Source organism: Pleurodeles waltl, chromosome 6 (genome assembly GCF_031143425.1).
Source record: "Pleurodeles waltl isolate 20211129_DDA chromosome 6, aPleWal1.hap1.20221129, whole genome shotgun sequence".
Lineage (NCBI taxonomy): Eukaryota > Metazoa > Chordata > Amphibia > Caudata > Salamandridae > Pleurodeles > Pleurodeles waltl.
Genome location: NC_090445.1, coordinates 587,929,036 through 587,943,810, shown reverse-complemented (window position 1 = coordinate 587,943,810; position 14,775 = coordinate 587,929,036).

The window sequence follows — 14,775 nt, the reverse complement described above, 5'->3', positions numbered from 1 at the left end:
AAACACTAGCGTGCTCTGAAGGGGGCGGGATGGTCACGCTTGCACTCATTTCAACTGCTACACCTTAGTACCTTTCTAGGTCTTATTACGGAAAATAACTTTACCTCGTGGCAGAGGAAACAACTTCATAGGTCCTGGATGTCATGAAAAGCTACCAATGCATGGTGAATTTCAGCAAAAGTGGGATCGGACTGGGGGAAAGGGGCGAGGGGCCAGCTCAGAGGCAGGGTCGTAGCTTTTTTGGGGGGGGGAGGGGGCGGGAGACTGGTTGGGGTGTTACAGCCCCCCGAATAAATGTGTTATTTAATAAATAGTTAAGTACAGGAGAGTTTAGTCGGATGTTCTAAGGTGTCTGTTGTATTTCACTTGGGATTTTAAAATATCTATTCACACAAAAATACACACACATGCACTCGGGTCTCTGTTGAGAAGGTCTTAACACATGATTATTTCACAAAATACTGTTTTAAGTTCGCCTCGCAATCAACGCTCCTTTCCCTTCCGACTGGCACATAAGCCCGCTCTATTCTCATCTAATGATATGCCAGCGTGATTGTGGGAAGATCTGAAGGCCCCTCCCAGTTTTACTGACCAAGCTACGCCCCTGCTCAGAGGATATATTGAGTGAGTGGCAATGGATCCAAGGCATACTGGTGGAGACTTCTCCTACTGACCCGTTGAGAGTGCTTATACAGTACAAGGCCAAAGCATAATTCACTATGTAATGTTCGCGACGCTCTAGCTCGACTGTCACCACTCGTAAGGAATGGATCACAACTACAGAAAGGTTTACCTTTGATGAATCGCTAGACTTGTGGCCAGTGGTCTAAGTACATTAAAAAAACATATGGGAACCGAAGCTGTGCCCAAAGGGGGTGGGTGCGGGGTCAATGCAACGCTAAAAAGACTAAATATAACTCTTTCGTGTTTTGACCTTAAGATAAAAAATAAGACACAGCTTAACTCAAAAAGAAAAACTAGTTAAGTTGATCAATGGGAAATGTGCTTTTATACATGATGAAACCTCTAATAGTTAATGCACCGTAGAGGTCTGTGTCTGTAACCAGAAAGCCACAGAACTGACTCCTGGTTGGTGCAGTGGAGAATAGTGACTTGTGTATGTTTAGTGCTATGATTTTAGAAAACCAAGACTGTACATTTTGTATAATTGTCCTTTAAAATCACATACTTACTTCCTTGCAATACCACTCAAAAAGAATAAATCTGTGTCCTCAGGAAGCTTCAAGTGATTCCATCAATTAAAGCCAACACTGGCTTCCCAGCACCTTTTACATTTGTATATTGACCAGTTGTGCACATTTACATTTCTTTCAGGCAAGCAGGCACCCTGGCAAGAACACTTGTTTATCTCTCTGCTCCTCCCTCGGTTTCACAGCACAGGAGGCATTTCAGCTGAAGCATTTGAACTCTTGGAATTAACCGTCCCAGAATGGTCGTCTTTTCACAAAAGTACGGGAACTTTTTCTAAAATTAAAATAATATGGGTACGTTGTGCCTCTCAGGCCCCCACACCCTCTTCGCTCATTGTTTGTACCACAGTAGAGTACAACAATCACGGAACATTTTCATCATCCGAGAGAAGAATGAATGACATTCTGCAACAAAGAAAGTTTCAAGCACCACCCTCGGGCTTAGACCTTGTGGCCAAGGCAACATTCTACGAAACTAACTTTTTGCATACACAATATTCCTCCTCCTCAGAAAGGTGACTGGAAAATGGTATTGCATGAAGAAGGAAGACTTTACACAAGTCATCCGTGTCCTCAGAGCACAGCCTAGAAACATCTTGAAAGAGGAAGGCGTTACTTATGAAAGGGGAGATGATCTCACACAGAATAAAGGCTATCAACACACCATCTCCTACAACTTTCGAAGGAAGGAAGGAAGGAAGGCAGTGGCGTAACGAAACTTGAGGAGCCCCTCCCGCAGAGTACATGGAGGCCAACCCTTCCAGACTAACTCATGAGCTCTTCGGTCCAGATACTGTGCTGATGGGCCCCCTGCAAAGGCTGCAGGGACCTTTGTTATACAACTGAAGGAAGGCTTTGCAAAGTGTCTACACTGCTAGAGAGAAAGGCTTAGAAAACATACCACTGAAGAAGTGACTTGTATACATATTTCAGCTAACAGATCTTCAACTTTTTGGAGCCATGGTCCTTCACAGCTAATTATTCCCAATACGTAATACCTCTATTTGGGAAGGAGGCTCGATTTGCACCATTGAATTAGATATATTTAATGGCCCTGTTATACGGTTTGTCAGGAGATTACCCATTAAATCAAACTTCCACAGGAGCAGATACCTTTTACCCAACTTCTTCTAACAGATGCGTGCTCAGACTTTACTGATTATCTGAACCCTGCATCCGCTAAGGGGAATGGGAATAGAAAAAGAGAGACCGCCTCTAGATCTAGTCCCAGCCTGTGTTTCCCACTTGAAGATAGGATATTCAGTGTGTGTGTCTGTAACCTGCACTTTTCTTCTTATTGGGATTTCTTTAAAGGAAGGACCCGCAGTCGGGTGATAAGAGCATAGATAACTACATTCTTACTGCACATTCAACTGTTCAGCCATTCACATTCTCCCAATTCTATTGTTCTCTTAACCTGGAACTTTTGAGAGACTAGCCTCGCTCTAAGAGAACAATGTTAACTTAATATCTTCTTTTCTCCAGGAGTCAGAGGTATCCAAGGTTCTCTGGTGAACAGTTCAAAGGTTCACAAATATACAATCTACTAATGTATTTTACAGGAAATGAAAACTCCTTCTCCAGGTTCAATTTTCTCAATCACAGTCTCTAGGAATTCGTCTGAGCACTGAGGTTTGTCTCGAAGACTGGCAAGCCTGCAAGGCGAAGAGTTTTTGAATATATTTGTACATATATACATATTGGCAAGTCTGGAAATCATTCAAAAGGATTCCTTACTGCAGTTGCTTGAAGTTCTGTTAAGCCAAAACAAATTCTCCTCAGAAAGCCGATAGCCAGAAGGAAGAAGTTCAGCTTCTACAGAAGGGAAAAAGTAGCTGGTGTGCACACTGTAACAAAAAAAAAAAAAGAATTTATTACTCAAACCTGGAAGAATTCTCTATGAAACGAAGCGTCTCAGGAACACGGTTCATTCTCCTCAGGATGACAGTTGAAGTGCACAGCTCTGAGAGAGAAACAGCTGGAAGGAAGCTTCAGCACAAGACTAAGGTAGAAACACTAAAGCGCTGACCTCAGAAAGATTTGCGGCCACCATCTTGAGTGGCAGGTAAACCTGAAGAAGCTAGTTCTTAGAAAAGCCTCTGCAAGAGCCACTGGGAGGGAGGATGCCGCTGCAGCCAACGTGGGTACAAGGAAAAGGGGAATCGTTTTTGCTGAGGGAAGAACTTAATAACACTGGCAATAGGTTTCCTGACAGTACCCCCTCCAAAGAACTCCCTCCCACAGAAGGTTTGTTGGGGGAAGTGTTGTGAAATTGCTTTATCAACCTTTGAGCATGCACATTTTGGAAGGCTTTCCAGGACCTTTCTTCTGGGCCAAAACCTTGCCAATCAATGAGGTAATATAATGTTCCTTTTTTAAACTTTGAGTCCAAAATTCTATTCACTTCATATTCTAAATGTGAATCTACTTGGATAGGATCTGGAGGGGTGGTTGTCCTAACACTGGGAGAGCTTCTTTTAAGTAGCGAGACATGGAATGCTGGATGAACCTTAATCTGAGGAGGCAAGGCAAGTTTGACTGTTACTGGATTTACAATTTTCTTTATTTTAAAGGGTCCTACATATCTAGGCTGGAATATTTTGTTCCTTCTTAAATGTAAATGTCGAGTGGATAGCCAAACCTTTTCACCCTCGCAATAGCCAGGATTGCCTCACCTCTTTTTGTCAGCATGCTTCTTGTAAGAGACCTTTGCCTTGGTCAAAAGTTCTCTAGCGGATTGGTAGGTCTTATGAATTTTATTACTGAACTCATTCCCAACTGGGACCGAGCCTCCTGACCTTCCTAAGATAATGTTTGGGTGCCTACCAGAGTTCAAATAGAAAGGAGAATAACCCATGGAGGCATGAATAGCATTGTTGTACGCAAATTCTGCTGTCCAAATGAAATCTGGTGAATCATTATCTTAGTCCAGAAGATATAAGCGTAGGTGCTGCTCTATCTCCTGGTTAACTCTTTCTGTCTGTCCATCCGTTTCCGGATGATAACTAGCAGACAAGTTGTTTCGTAATGGCCCACCAGAACTGGGAAAGAGATTGGGGACCTCAATCTGAGATTACAACCACCAAAATGCCATGAGCTCTCACTATGTGCTGTGAAAATAACTGTGGTAACTGAGAGGTTCTAGGAACCTTCTTCAGAGGGATGAAATGACTCATTTTAGAAAAGGTGTCCACAAAAACTAGGATTGTGTCAAAACTTTGACTTGAAGGTAAATCTACAATCAAATCCATAGTAATGGTGTGCCAGGGATATGGTGCAATGGGAAGAGGCTGAAGCTCACCTTCAGGAGCTAGTTGTGTTGTTTTTCCTCAAATGCATCTATCACAGGTTTGAACGTATTGTCTTATTTGAGGGATCATGTCAGGCCACCAGAAATACCTCTTAATTCAGTAGTCTTCAAAATTACTTTATGGCCAGCTAAAGGATCATCATGACACGCTTTCTAGCGCTAGGTCTTGCAACTCACAAGTTGGCAAATATAAAGCATTTTCAACAAAAGGGAGATTTTCTAGAACCTTTCTTCCTTCTTTTTTGTTGACCCAATCTGAAATTTCTTGGTCAGACATGGATTCTCGAACCTTCCTTTTTATTTCGGAAAATTGTAAGGTACAAACAAACTTGTCTGCTGGAATAATTGGAATCTTTTCAGCTTCTCCAGCTATATTATTCATTTTCGATAACTCATCTGCCTTACCATTGTCAGAACCAGGTCGCTAGGTAATGGTAAAATTAAAATCTGTAAAGTACAAGGACCATCTCAGTTGCCTTGGAGTTAATGTCTTAGCAGTCTTTAAAAATTGAAGATTTTTATTATCGGTGAACGCAGTGACTACATGACGAGCCCCTAATACATAATGCTGCCATTCCTGAAAGGCATCCTTCACTGCCAATAGCTCTTTGTCAGCAATTGGATAATTTATTTCAGGAGGAGTTAATTTCCTGGATCGAAATGCCACTGGGTGAAGTTGACCAGTTTCCTTGTGCCTCTGTGACAATACACCACCAATTGCTTGGTCGGAGGTGTCCGGTTCCACAAAAAATGGTTCCTCAGGGTTAGTATGGAGAAGGATCGGGGCTGTCGTAAAGGCTCTTTTGAGGAATTCAAAAGATTCTTCAGCATCAGTTGACCAATGGAAGGGTACTCCTTTTCTCAAAAGTTTTGTAATGGGGACCACCTTTTTAGAAAACTCTTTTATAAACCGGCTGTAAAAATTGGCAAAGCCAATAAAACTTTGCACCTCCTTCACAGTTTTAGGAGAAGGCCAATCCAGGATTGTTTGAATTTTGGCAGGATCAATGGAAACTCCATTTTCTGATAAGACGAATCCCAAAAATTCCACTTCCTTTGCATGAAATGCACACTTTTCCAACTTCACATATAGGTTGTTTTCCAACAATTTCTTTAGAACTGCTCTCATGTGATCTACATGGTCTAGCAATCTCTGGGAGAAGATTAAAATATCAGCAGTGTAGACTACTACGAATTGATCTAAAAACTCTCTCAGAACATCGTTCACAAAGTACATAGCCCATAAGGCATTACTTGGTACTCGTATAGACCAAACCATGTGCAGAAGGCCGTTTTCCATTCGTCTCCTGTAGCAACTCCAATTAAATGCTTCCAGCCACGAAGATCTAGTTTGGTGTAGAGTTTTGCGTCTTTTACCTGATCTAGCAGAACTGAAATCAAGGATATCGATTCTTCACCATAACTTGATTTAATGCTCTATAATCGATACAAGTTCTTAACTCATCATTCTTCTCCTTTGGGACGGAAAAAAGGGGGGAAGAGACTGGGAATTGCGAGGGATGAATAAAACCGTTTGCCAAATATTTTTCCAAATATTCTTTTAGGAACTTGATCTCCTTTTCAGTAAAGGCATAGATTCTACTGCAAGGTAGATTAGCACCTGCCTCGAGTTCGATCTTGCAATCATAACATCTGCGGGAGGTAGCTTCTCTGCCTTTGCTTGGTCAAACACTGCAGACAATTTTTATATTCTGGGGGAATGACAACCTTTTGCAGAGCACAAACCACATTGGATTTAGTAGCTAAAACTTGAGTGGGAGATGGTGCACTACTTATCTCTTGAGGACCCTAACAATGTTTCCGACAGTAGCTTGAATTTTATTGGACAGTCCTCTTTTCCCAATTAATTTCAGGGTTGTGCTCCGTAAGCCACGGTAAGCCCAAGATCTTCTGGAATTGAGGAGCATCTATGAGATTGAAAGATATCTTTTCTTGGTCTCCTAGATGATCTTTCAGAACTATAGGTTCAGTTTCATCTGTGATAGGGCCTGAAGACAGGTTTGTTCCATCCACCGCAGGCGCGGCAATTCTTTTTTTGACAAAATGTATTCCCATTTTTGTGGCATACTGGATGTCGCAGAAATTTCCCATAGCTCCTGAGTCAATCATCACTGAAACCTCCTGCAGCTTCTTTTCTCGGAGGATGGGGTCAAAAGAGATGGTTAGATGAGGGGAAACAGCACTAATTGGGATTCAGGGACTGGTTGGTGTTGTGAGTCAACCAGGGCTACTCTCTTAGTAGAATGAGTTTTCTCTTTTCCTGCATTATCTTGTTTAGGCTTCTTTGGGCATTCTCTTACAAAATGCCCAGACAACCCACAATAGAGACATAGATTCTTAGATCTTCGCTTGTCCTTCTCCTCTTTAGACAGGGAACCTCTAACACTGCTGATTTGCATTGGCTCTTCCGAAGAGTGTATCTCAAAGGTCTTGATACTTTCCACTTTACTCCTGTCGAAGCGCGGTGGGATAGAACAAAATTCTCTCTTTCGTTAAGCTTTTCTTTCAAACAGATGCTGATCAATCTGTAAGACTAAATCAAATCATTTTGACACATCAGTAGGTCGATCTGGAATGTGGGTTAGCACATCTTTCAGTTCTTCTCGTAAACCCCGGTAAACAAACCGCAGCCCTTTTGCTCTTGGGCCAACCAGTCTCCACAATTAATTTGTTGAATTGGGCCAGATAAGAGATCAAATCCCTATTTTTCCTTGTTTTAAGTCTAGTAATTCATTATCTGTGGCTTGGGAAATTGTTCTGCGGTCAAAAATTAGAAGGAATTTGGTTTTAAAAACTTCAAAATCATATCATATAGGGTAATTTCGTGACACCAAAGGCATGGACCATGAAGCCGCATCTCCACTCAAATAAGACAAATGAACACTATTTTTGAATGATCCCCTGTAAAAATAACGGGTCAACAAAGGAAGTGTAAGGAGCACTGGGTTAAAAATATCAGCGCCTTGTAAGGATCTCCACTAAAACGTTCAGGTGGGGCCAGGGGAATGATAGGGGAGATGGAATGAATGACTTGTGTGGATATTTCTGAGGTAGAGATAGGGAAGGTTTTACCTGAAACCCCACTAGTCCCAGCGCTATTCCCAGAAGTGAAGTTATTCAATTTGTCCATGAGCTGTTGGGTCTCAACATAGGATCTTTTTATTCCCTCTCTCAAGTTTTTGTTTTCATCTAGGGCAAGGGTTAACTTTTTTTGCATTTCGTCCATAAGTGCCGCCAAGGCATTAAAGTCTAAACCTTCAGCCATTCTGCTCAGGTGGAAGTGAGTATTTTTTAGGCACTTCAATCTGTCAGGAGATTACCCATCAAATCAAACTTCCACAGGAGCAGATGCCTTTTACCCAACTCCCTCCAACAGATGCGTGCTCAGACTTTACTGATTATCTGAACCCTGCATCCTCTAGGGGGAAAGGGGAATGGGAATAGAAAAAGAGAGACCACCTCCAGATCCAGTTCCAGCATATGTTTCCCACTTGAAGATGGGATATTCAGTTTGTTCTTCTGTAACCTGCACCTTTCTTCCTATTGGGATTTCTTTAAAGGAAGGCCCTGCAGCCTGGTGATAAAAGCCTATATAAGTACATTCCTACTGCCCATTCAGCTGTTCAGCCATTCACATTCACCCAATTCTATTGTTCTCCTAACCTGGATCTTTTGGGAGACTAACCTCTCTCTAAGCGAACAATGTTAACTTAATATCTTCTTTTCTCCATGAGTCAGAGGTATCCAAGGTTTTCTGGAGAACAATTCAAAGGTTCACAAATATACAATCTACTAATGTCTTTTACAGGAAAAGAAAACTCCTTCTCAAGGTTCAGTTTCCTCAATCACAGTCTCTAGGAATTAGTCTGATCACTGAGGTTTGTCTCTAAGACGGGCAAGTCTGCAAGGCGAAGAGTTTTTGAATATATATATACATATTGACAAGTCTGGAAATCATACAAAAGGACTCCTTACTGCAGTTGCTGGAAGTTCTGTTAAGCCAAAACAAATTCTCCTCAAAAAGCCGATAGCCAGTTGTTGGAAGAAGGAAGAAATTCCAGAAGGGAAAAAGTAGCTGGTGTGCACACTGTAACCAGAAAAAGAATTAATTACTCAAAACTGGTAGAAGTTTCTATGAAATGAAGCGTCTCAGGAACACTGCTCATTCTCCTCAGGATGACAGTTGAAGTGTACAGCTCTGAGAGAGAAACAGCTGGAAGGAAGCTTCAGCACAAGACTAAGGTATAAACACCAGAGCGCTGACCTCACAAAGATTTGCGGCCACCATCTTGAGTGGCAGTTAAACCTGAAGAAGCTAGTTCTAAGAACAGTCTCCGCAAGAGCCACCGGGACTGAGGACACCGCTGCAACCAACGTGGGTACAAGGAAAAGGGGAATCGTTTTTGCTGAGGGAAGAACTTAACAACACTGGCAATAGTTTTCCTGACACCGTTCCAAGTAAGATAATAGGACTGCGGAGTAGGACAACAGAACTTGGAAATGTGGGAGACTCAGTCCATTCACACTGTCAGGAGCTGTCGGCCCAGTTCCTGGCTAGCTCACAGGGCCTCCCACGAACCCCTAAGCCTGCCATGGAAAAATGTGATTATGGCAACATAAACATGACATTCTGACTCCTCAGGGAAGTAGTGGAAAAAGATCTCACTCTTTCGTTGTATTACTCATGCATGCCCAGACAAAAACACGAGAGATATGAAATACATTTATTGAAACAATCATAATCTTGCATAGAGAGAATGTGCTGCAATAAATAGGTAGATGAAACAAAGCAAAGTGACTAGCATTATGAACATGATAAGGAACAATTCAACCATGGTGAATGGTTTCTAGAGGTTCCTACCTCATCCTAAGATTATTAGGAGAGCATAGTGGGTGTACCCTTCTGCCTGGACCGTTCTAAGTGATTAGCCTTAGCCCCACCCCTGATAGCTGATAGCTCAGGAGTGAGCCTGTAGTGTGGATGGCAATCCTCTTGGGAAGCTGGTAGATTAGGGCCATCAGAGCTGAATGTCAAACACAGCATTCATCCCGGTATGGTAATGGCAGGAATGCCCCTCTGCCCCTCCTAGGTCAGTATGGCATTCATATGATATAACCACAATGTGTTAGAAGCACAGTTCTGATGCAATATTATGTCTAGATGTTGGAAGCTGCCTCCTGAACAGGGAACACAAGCACTAGGATATTTTGTACTATGTCCTTAGCCTCGAACAGAATGTACTGATTATATGTTGAGAAGAGGCTAATTAAAACAAGCAGCTTCTACAATATATTCTTAGAATTATATCATGCAAGAAAAGTGTATAAAATGTCACAGCTAAAATGATGCTGCTACAACATCTAAAATATGAATATAAAACAAAGCTAAAAACAGGGGAACCAACTCTGGGCCAAGAGCTCCTTAGGACACCCTCCCATTGCTCATGAAAAACAGATAATAAAAACCCATGCTATTAAAAGAATAAAATGTTCACTTCAACAAGTAAAGCAAACAAGCTAAATTAAAAATAGGCCAACTGAAACGTAAACAATTTGTTTAAAAACAAGGGCCAAATTTAAAAGTCAGTGTCTGCTTTCAAGATGTCATCCATATAGCCAGTGTCAATGGAATCCAGAATGCACCCCGCTTCAGCAGATGACAGAAGCACAAGAGCCTCGGTGAGTAAGTCAAAAGAACAAACATGGTTGGAAGCCTCAGCCACTGCTGAGGTATCAGCATCCTGTGCAGTGCCTGCAGTGGGTGAGCCAGAAAGAGGGAATCCTGGAGCCACAGGATCCATATCCATGTAGAATGGCCCATGAAAGGCATCCTGAAGCAATCATAGTCTCATAGGACAACTCCAGAAATGAACACTTAACAAGGACATCAGCAGATTCATGTCCGTAGATCGTACCAATTGCATGGCACGACAGATGTCAAATGCACACCTGAAAGGGCACCAAAGACAGCGGAACACAGATTGCACATAATAGAACCATACTGGATAGAAAGACAAAGATAAGTCGTCATTTAGTGCCTTCACTAAAAATACGCCAAAGTATTGTATTGTGTTCATGACTGAACGTGTAGTAGTTCCATTACCATTAGGCTTCGAGGTGGAACATCCATTGTGGAGCAGAAAAAGTAAAACCAAAATTCCATCAACTAGTAAAAGCACAGGTGGTATGCTTCCAAATACACTTAAAAACAAAGTGTGTATAAAAGAAGGGATCACTCCGAAAACTGGAAAGTGCTGACAAACCCAGACCCAGTCGCTTTAACAAAGTGTGCAACACCCATGGGTGTTAGACACATTAAAAATGTGACTTACAAGTCCACAAAAATGTCTAGGAAAATTGATGTTTAACAACAACTGGACTCCAGAAGATGAACTTGCAGCTCAGCTTGTCAAAGTTAACATTAAAGGTAAGAATTGAAGGCCATAAGCTAACTACCCTAATCGCATGCGCATGAGGAAAAAGTACATTACCACAGAAGGTCACTATTTTAGAAACAGAAACCACGTGGGGACACCAGCTCTCATCCCACAACAGCCCTGATCAATCTGTATAAAGTAACTTCTATTTGAAAGGAACTGTAACACAGGGCATATCAAGGAAACTGGTGCTCCCTTCAAGTGACATGCCAGACTGACCACAGACGTGTTCCAGACTCCATGCAATGTCACCTGTTTACAAGTCCTTGAGTGTCTTAGAGAAGTTTTGTATACATTTCCACTAAAAAAAAAACTCCTTTCCCCAACTCGTACATTTGTAATCAAATGATAACTCCCAAACCTCGTGAATAAAACTGTCTCTTAAAGCGTCATATCTGCGTACCGGAAAATGTTTCACACATGATGCGAACTGAAACATGGAGATTGGCAGTGAGATAAGTCTGTGTACTAGCCATATGGCTGATGGTGTTTCTTCTACTTAAAGGCTTTTTTTCTAACTTTTTCTATATTAAGCATTGTGTATATTGTGTCATTATTAGTTGTTTGCATGTTAAATTGAAACACAAGAACAATTCTGTTGCGTTCATGTGCTTCCAGGGCATGTGGTTCGGTTTCAGAGCTTGTAATGTCCAGCTCAACTTGATAATAGATCTCAATTGACTTTGTCCATGTTGTAAAAAAGACATGTCATTTTGTATAATATCATTTGCAGGAGACACAATGTTATTCAAAGTGTAAATATGAGTGGACCGTGTATTCATTCCATTGTCAACAACAGCCAGTGCTTTTTCTCAATTAGCCTATTTGCCTTAAACAAGCAGCAGCTTCTATTTGAAGAAAGCTTCCAAATTTTATTGTAAATGTATACAGGAATCTTTTGGACCATGGTGACCTGGGACATAACAAGAAATCCTGCAAATCCATGTCATCAGAGAGGAGAGATAGGTGCTTCTTTACAGCTGACAAAGTGAAATGTTGTAACTATTGCTGATAAAGTTTTCCCACACTATAAGTAGTGACAATTCCTATGTGCTGTGACTGAGAGTACATAAGGTCTAGTCTGCTAGCTTTAAAACCCTGTGAACAGTTTAGAAAACATTAATGACAATCATTTGTGTCCCCTGCCACAACAACTACCCATTGTGACCTGAAAGTGTGGCATTAGATGTACTATTCTGGATCATACCATTGAGCTGTTCTTCATTGTAATTTACTAAATCAGTGGTTCCCCGCCTGTGGTCCAGGAACCCCTGGGGGTCAGCAAAGCCCTCTCAGGGGGTCCAGGACTGCTTAGAAAATTAAGTAATATTAACAGATTAGGGACCCAGCATTCAGTAATGACTTAGTGATGGGTCCCCAGATTCAAAAAATGATTCAGTGGGGGTCCATGGGTTCCAGTAATGATAATGTGGGGTCCACAGAAGTCAAAAGGTTGGGAACCACTGTACTAAATGTTGCCAATTGTCAAAACGTGCAATTGCAGAATTACTGGGCACATTCATTTCTCAAATTTTTGTTAGTCCTAGGCAAGTAGCCTGTTGCACCGTGTAATTCAGGAAAATCATCTGCAATGGAATTAGACATACTTTAAATAAGGCATCCATGCTTTGCACTTGCCAGCTTTTTGTTTCCCAAACTTATTTTAAATCAATTGTATCTTTCCAACATTCATAACCTTTTATTGTTTGTTGGGGAAACAAATGAATTTGGTAAATTAATTTTGTATTGGTAAGCATATTTTTCCTTCCTTTAGAAGATGTTATTTTGAAATAAGGCACAGGATCTGAAGTATCATGCCCAGAAAGTATGTAAATTTGTCTAAATATGATTTTGAACTATGCACTGGTGAAGTTTGGCAATGTTCCCATTGTGTATAATTAAAATTGTATGTGGAGTGCTAGTTCTGAGTAGGTAATGGTGTGCATAATGATAGTAACAAAACATCTCACCGTAATTGGCAGAGTTCATGTTCATATCCTCACTTTCAAATACAGTATAATGTTCAAGCTCCGAAAGCACTGGAGAAACTGACTTAACTTCCAAATCATCAGGCACAACATCTGGTGTTATCACATCGTCCATCACCATTTTAGAAACATATGGAATCTATATAGTCCCTGTAGGACCAAAAATATAATAGGGGACCTTGTCCTACACTATTCCATCAGGAACTGGAACAGCTGAAATGTTCACAAGGGACAGGTCTCTTCACACTTTGTGAGAAGAAGAATGACTCTTCAACACCTCAGAAACCAGTGCAACAGCAGAGCGTTATGGAAGATAATGGCCACTTATGACCAATAGAAACAGCCACAAATTCAGTCTACAAGAAGAGAGCAAATAAAGCAAGTATAATCCACAAATTGGACCATAGATGGATCAGATAAGTGCTTTTCAGCCAGTGAAGAAATTTGTGTATACCCTGAAGTGAAGTGGTAGAAGAATTTGAAAAGAAGTCATCAATGTTGACAAAATAGCCAAAAGAAGTCCGTGTAAAGACAAGAGTCTCTGCAGGTAAAAAAATAACTTTTAGACACCTCCAAAGGTGGTTCATCATAAACAGCTTTGAGAAGTAGTAGAAAATTGTAAACTTAAATGAGGTGTACTATTGCAGCAGTAATTGGAATCAACAAAAGTTCATTCTCTGCCACCCCAAACCTGGGGAAATAATAATGGTGTTTTTTTTTTTTTAATGCTTGAAGAGGTATAGCCTGTATGGCAGTGAGAGGAGTAAGGGAATGACCCAGGAGTCCTTGGGCCGACTGTGTAGGATCAACCACATGACGCAATTGTACTTGATCAATGGAGACAAAGCCTTTGTCCTTGCAACCAGCAAGTGGTGGCAAAAACACAGTTCTGGTATCTTGAATTCCAAGACTGGCACCGGCGCAAGGTATGATGGGCCAAATTCTTTTTTCACAGCAATTTGTTTCCAAACTAGATCCCCAGCTTTTGGAAGCCAGCTGGTAGATGCTGGTTGCTCCTTTACTCCTTCTGTGGCGGCATGCATGTTAAATGCTCATCTGAGAAGCCTTGGAACCTTTCATTTGTTCACAAATGTCACCACTAAGGACATAGGCCCTCATTATGACCTTGGCGGGCGGCTTTAGCCGCCTGCCAAGATCTGACCGCCGGGCGGCCGCCAATGCAGCCACACTCCCGCCACGGTCATTATGAGATCCCCGCCGGGCCGGCGGGGATCTCGGCCGCAACACAGGAGCCGGCTCCAAATGGAGCTAGCGGTGTTGCGGCCGTGCGACGGGTGCAGTTGCACCCGTCACGCTTTTCACTGTCTGCTGTGCAGACAGTGAAAAGCTGCATGGGGCCCTGTCTGGGGTCCCCGTGACTCCCCGTACCGCCAGCCTTTTCCTGGCGGTTCAAACCACCAGGAAAAGGCTGGCGGTCGGGGACTCGTAATCCCCTGGGCAGCGCTGCAAGCAGCGCTGCCCAGGCGGATTATCACCGCCGGGGCAAATGTGGTGGGAAACTGCCAGCCCTGGCGGTGCGACCGTGGCTCTTCTGCTGCGGTCAAAATACCCTGGATTGCACCGCCAGCCTGTTGACGGTGCAATCGCCAAAACAGCCCTGGTGGTCTTTGACCGCCAGGGTTGTAATGACCCCATACTGTTTTGTCTCTTTGTACAGAACGTGACACCAATAGCATCTTTGTAACAGAGGCTGTGGCGGCCACACCAGCATGGGCAGATGTAACTCCTCAAGTGCAGCTATAATTGGCTCTAGTCTGTGATCATGGTAAGGGGCACTCGATCACTGA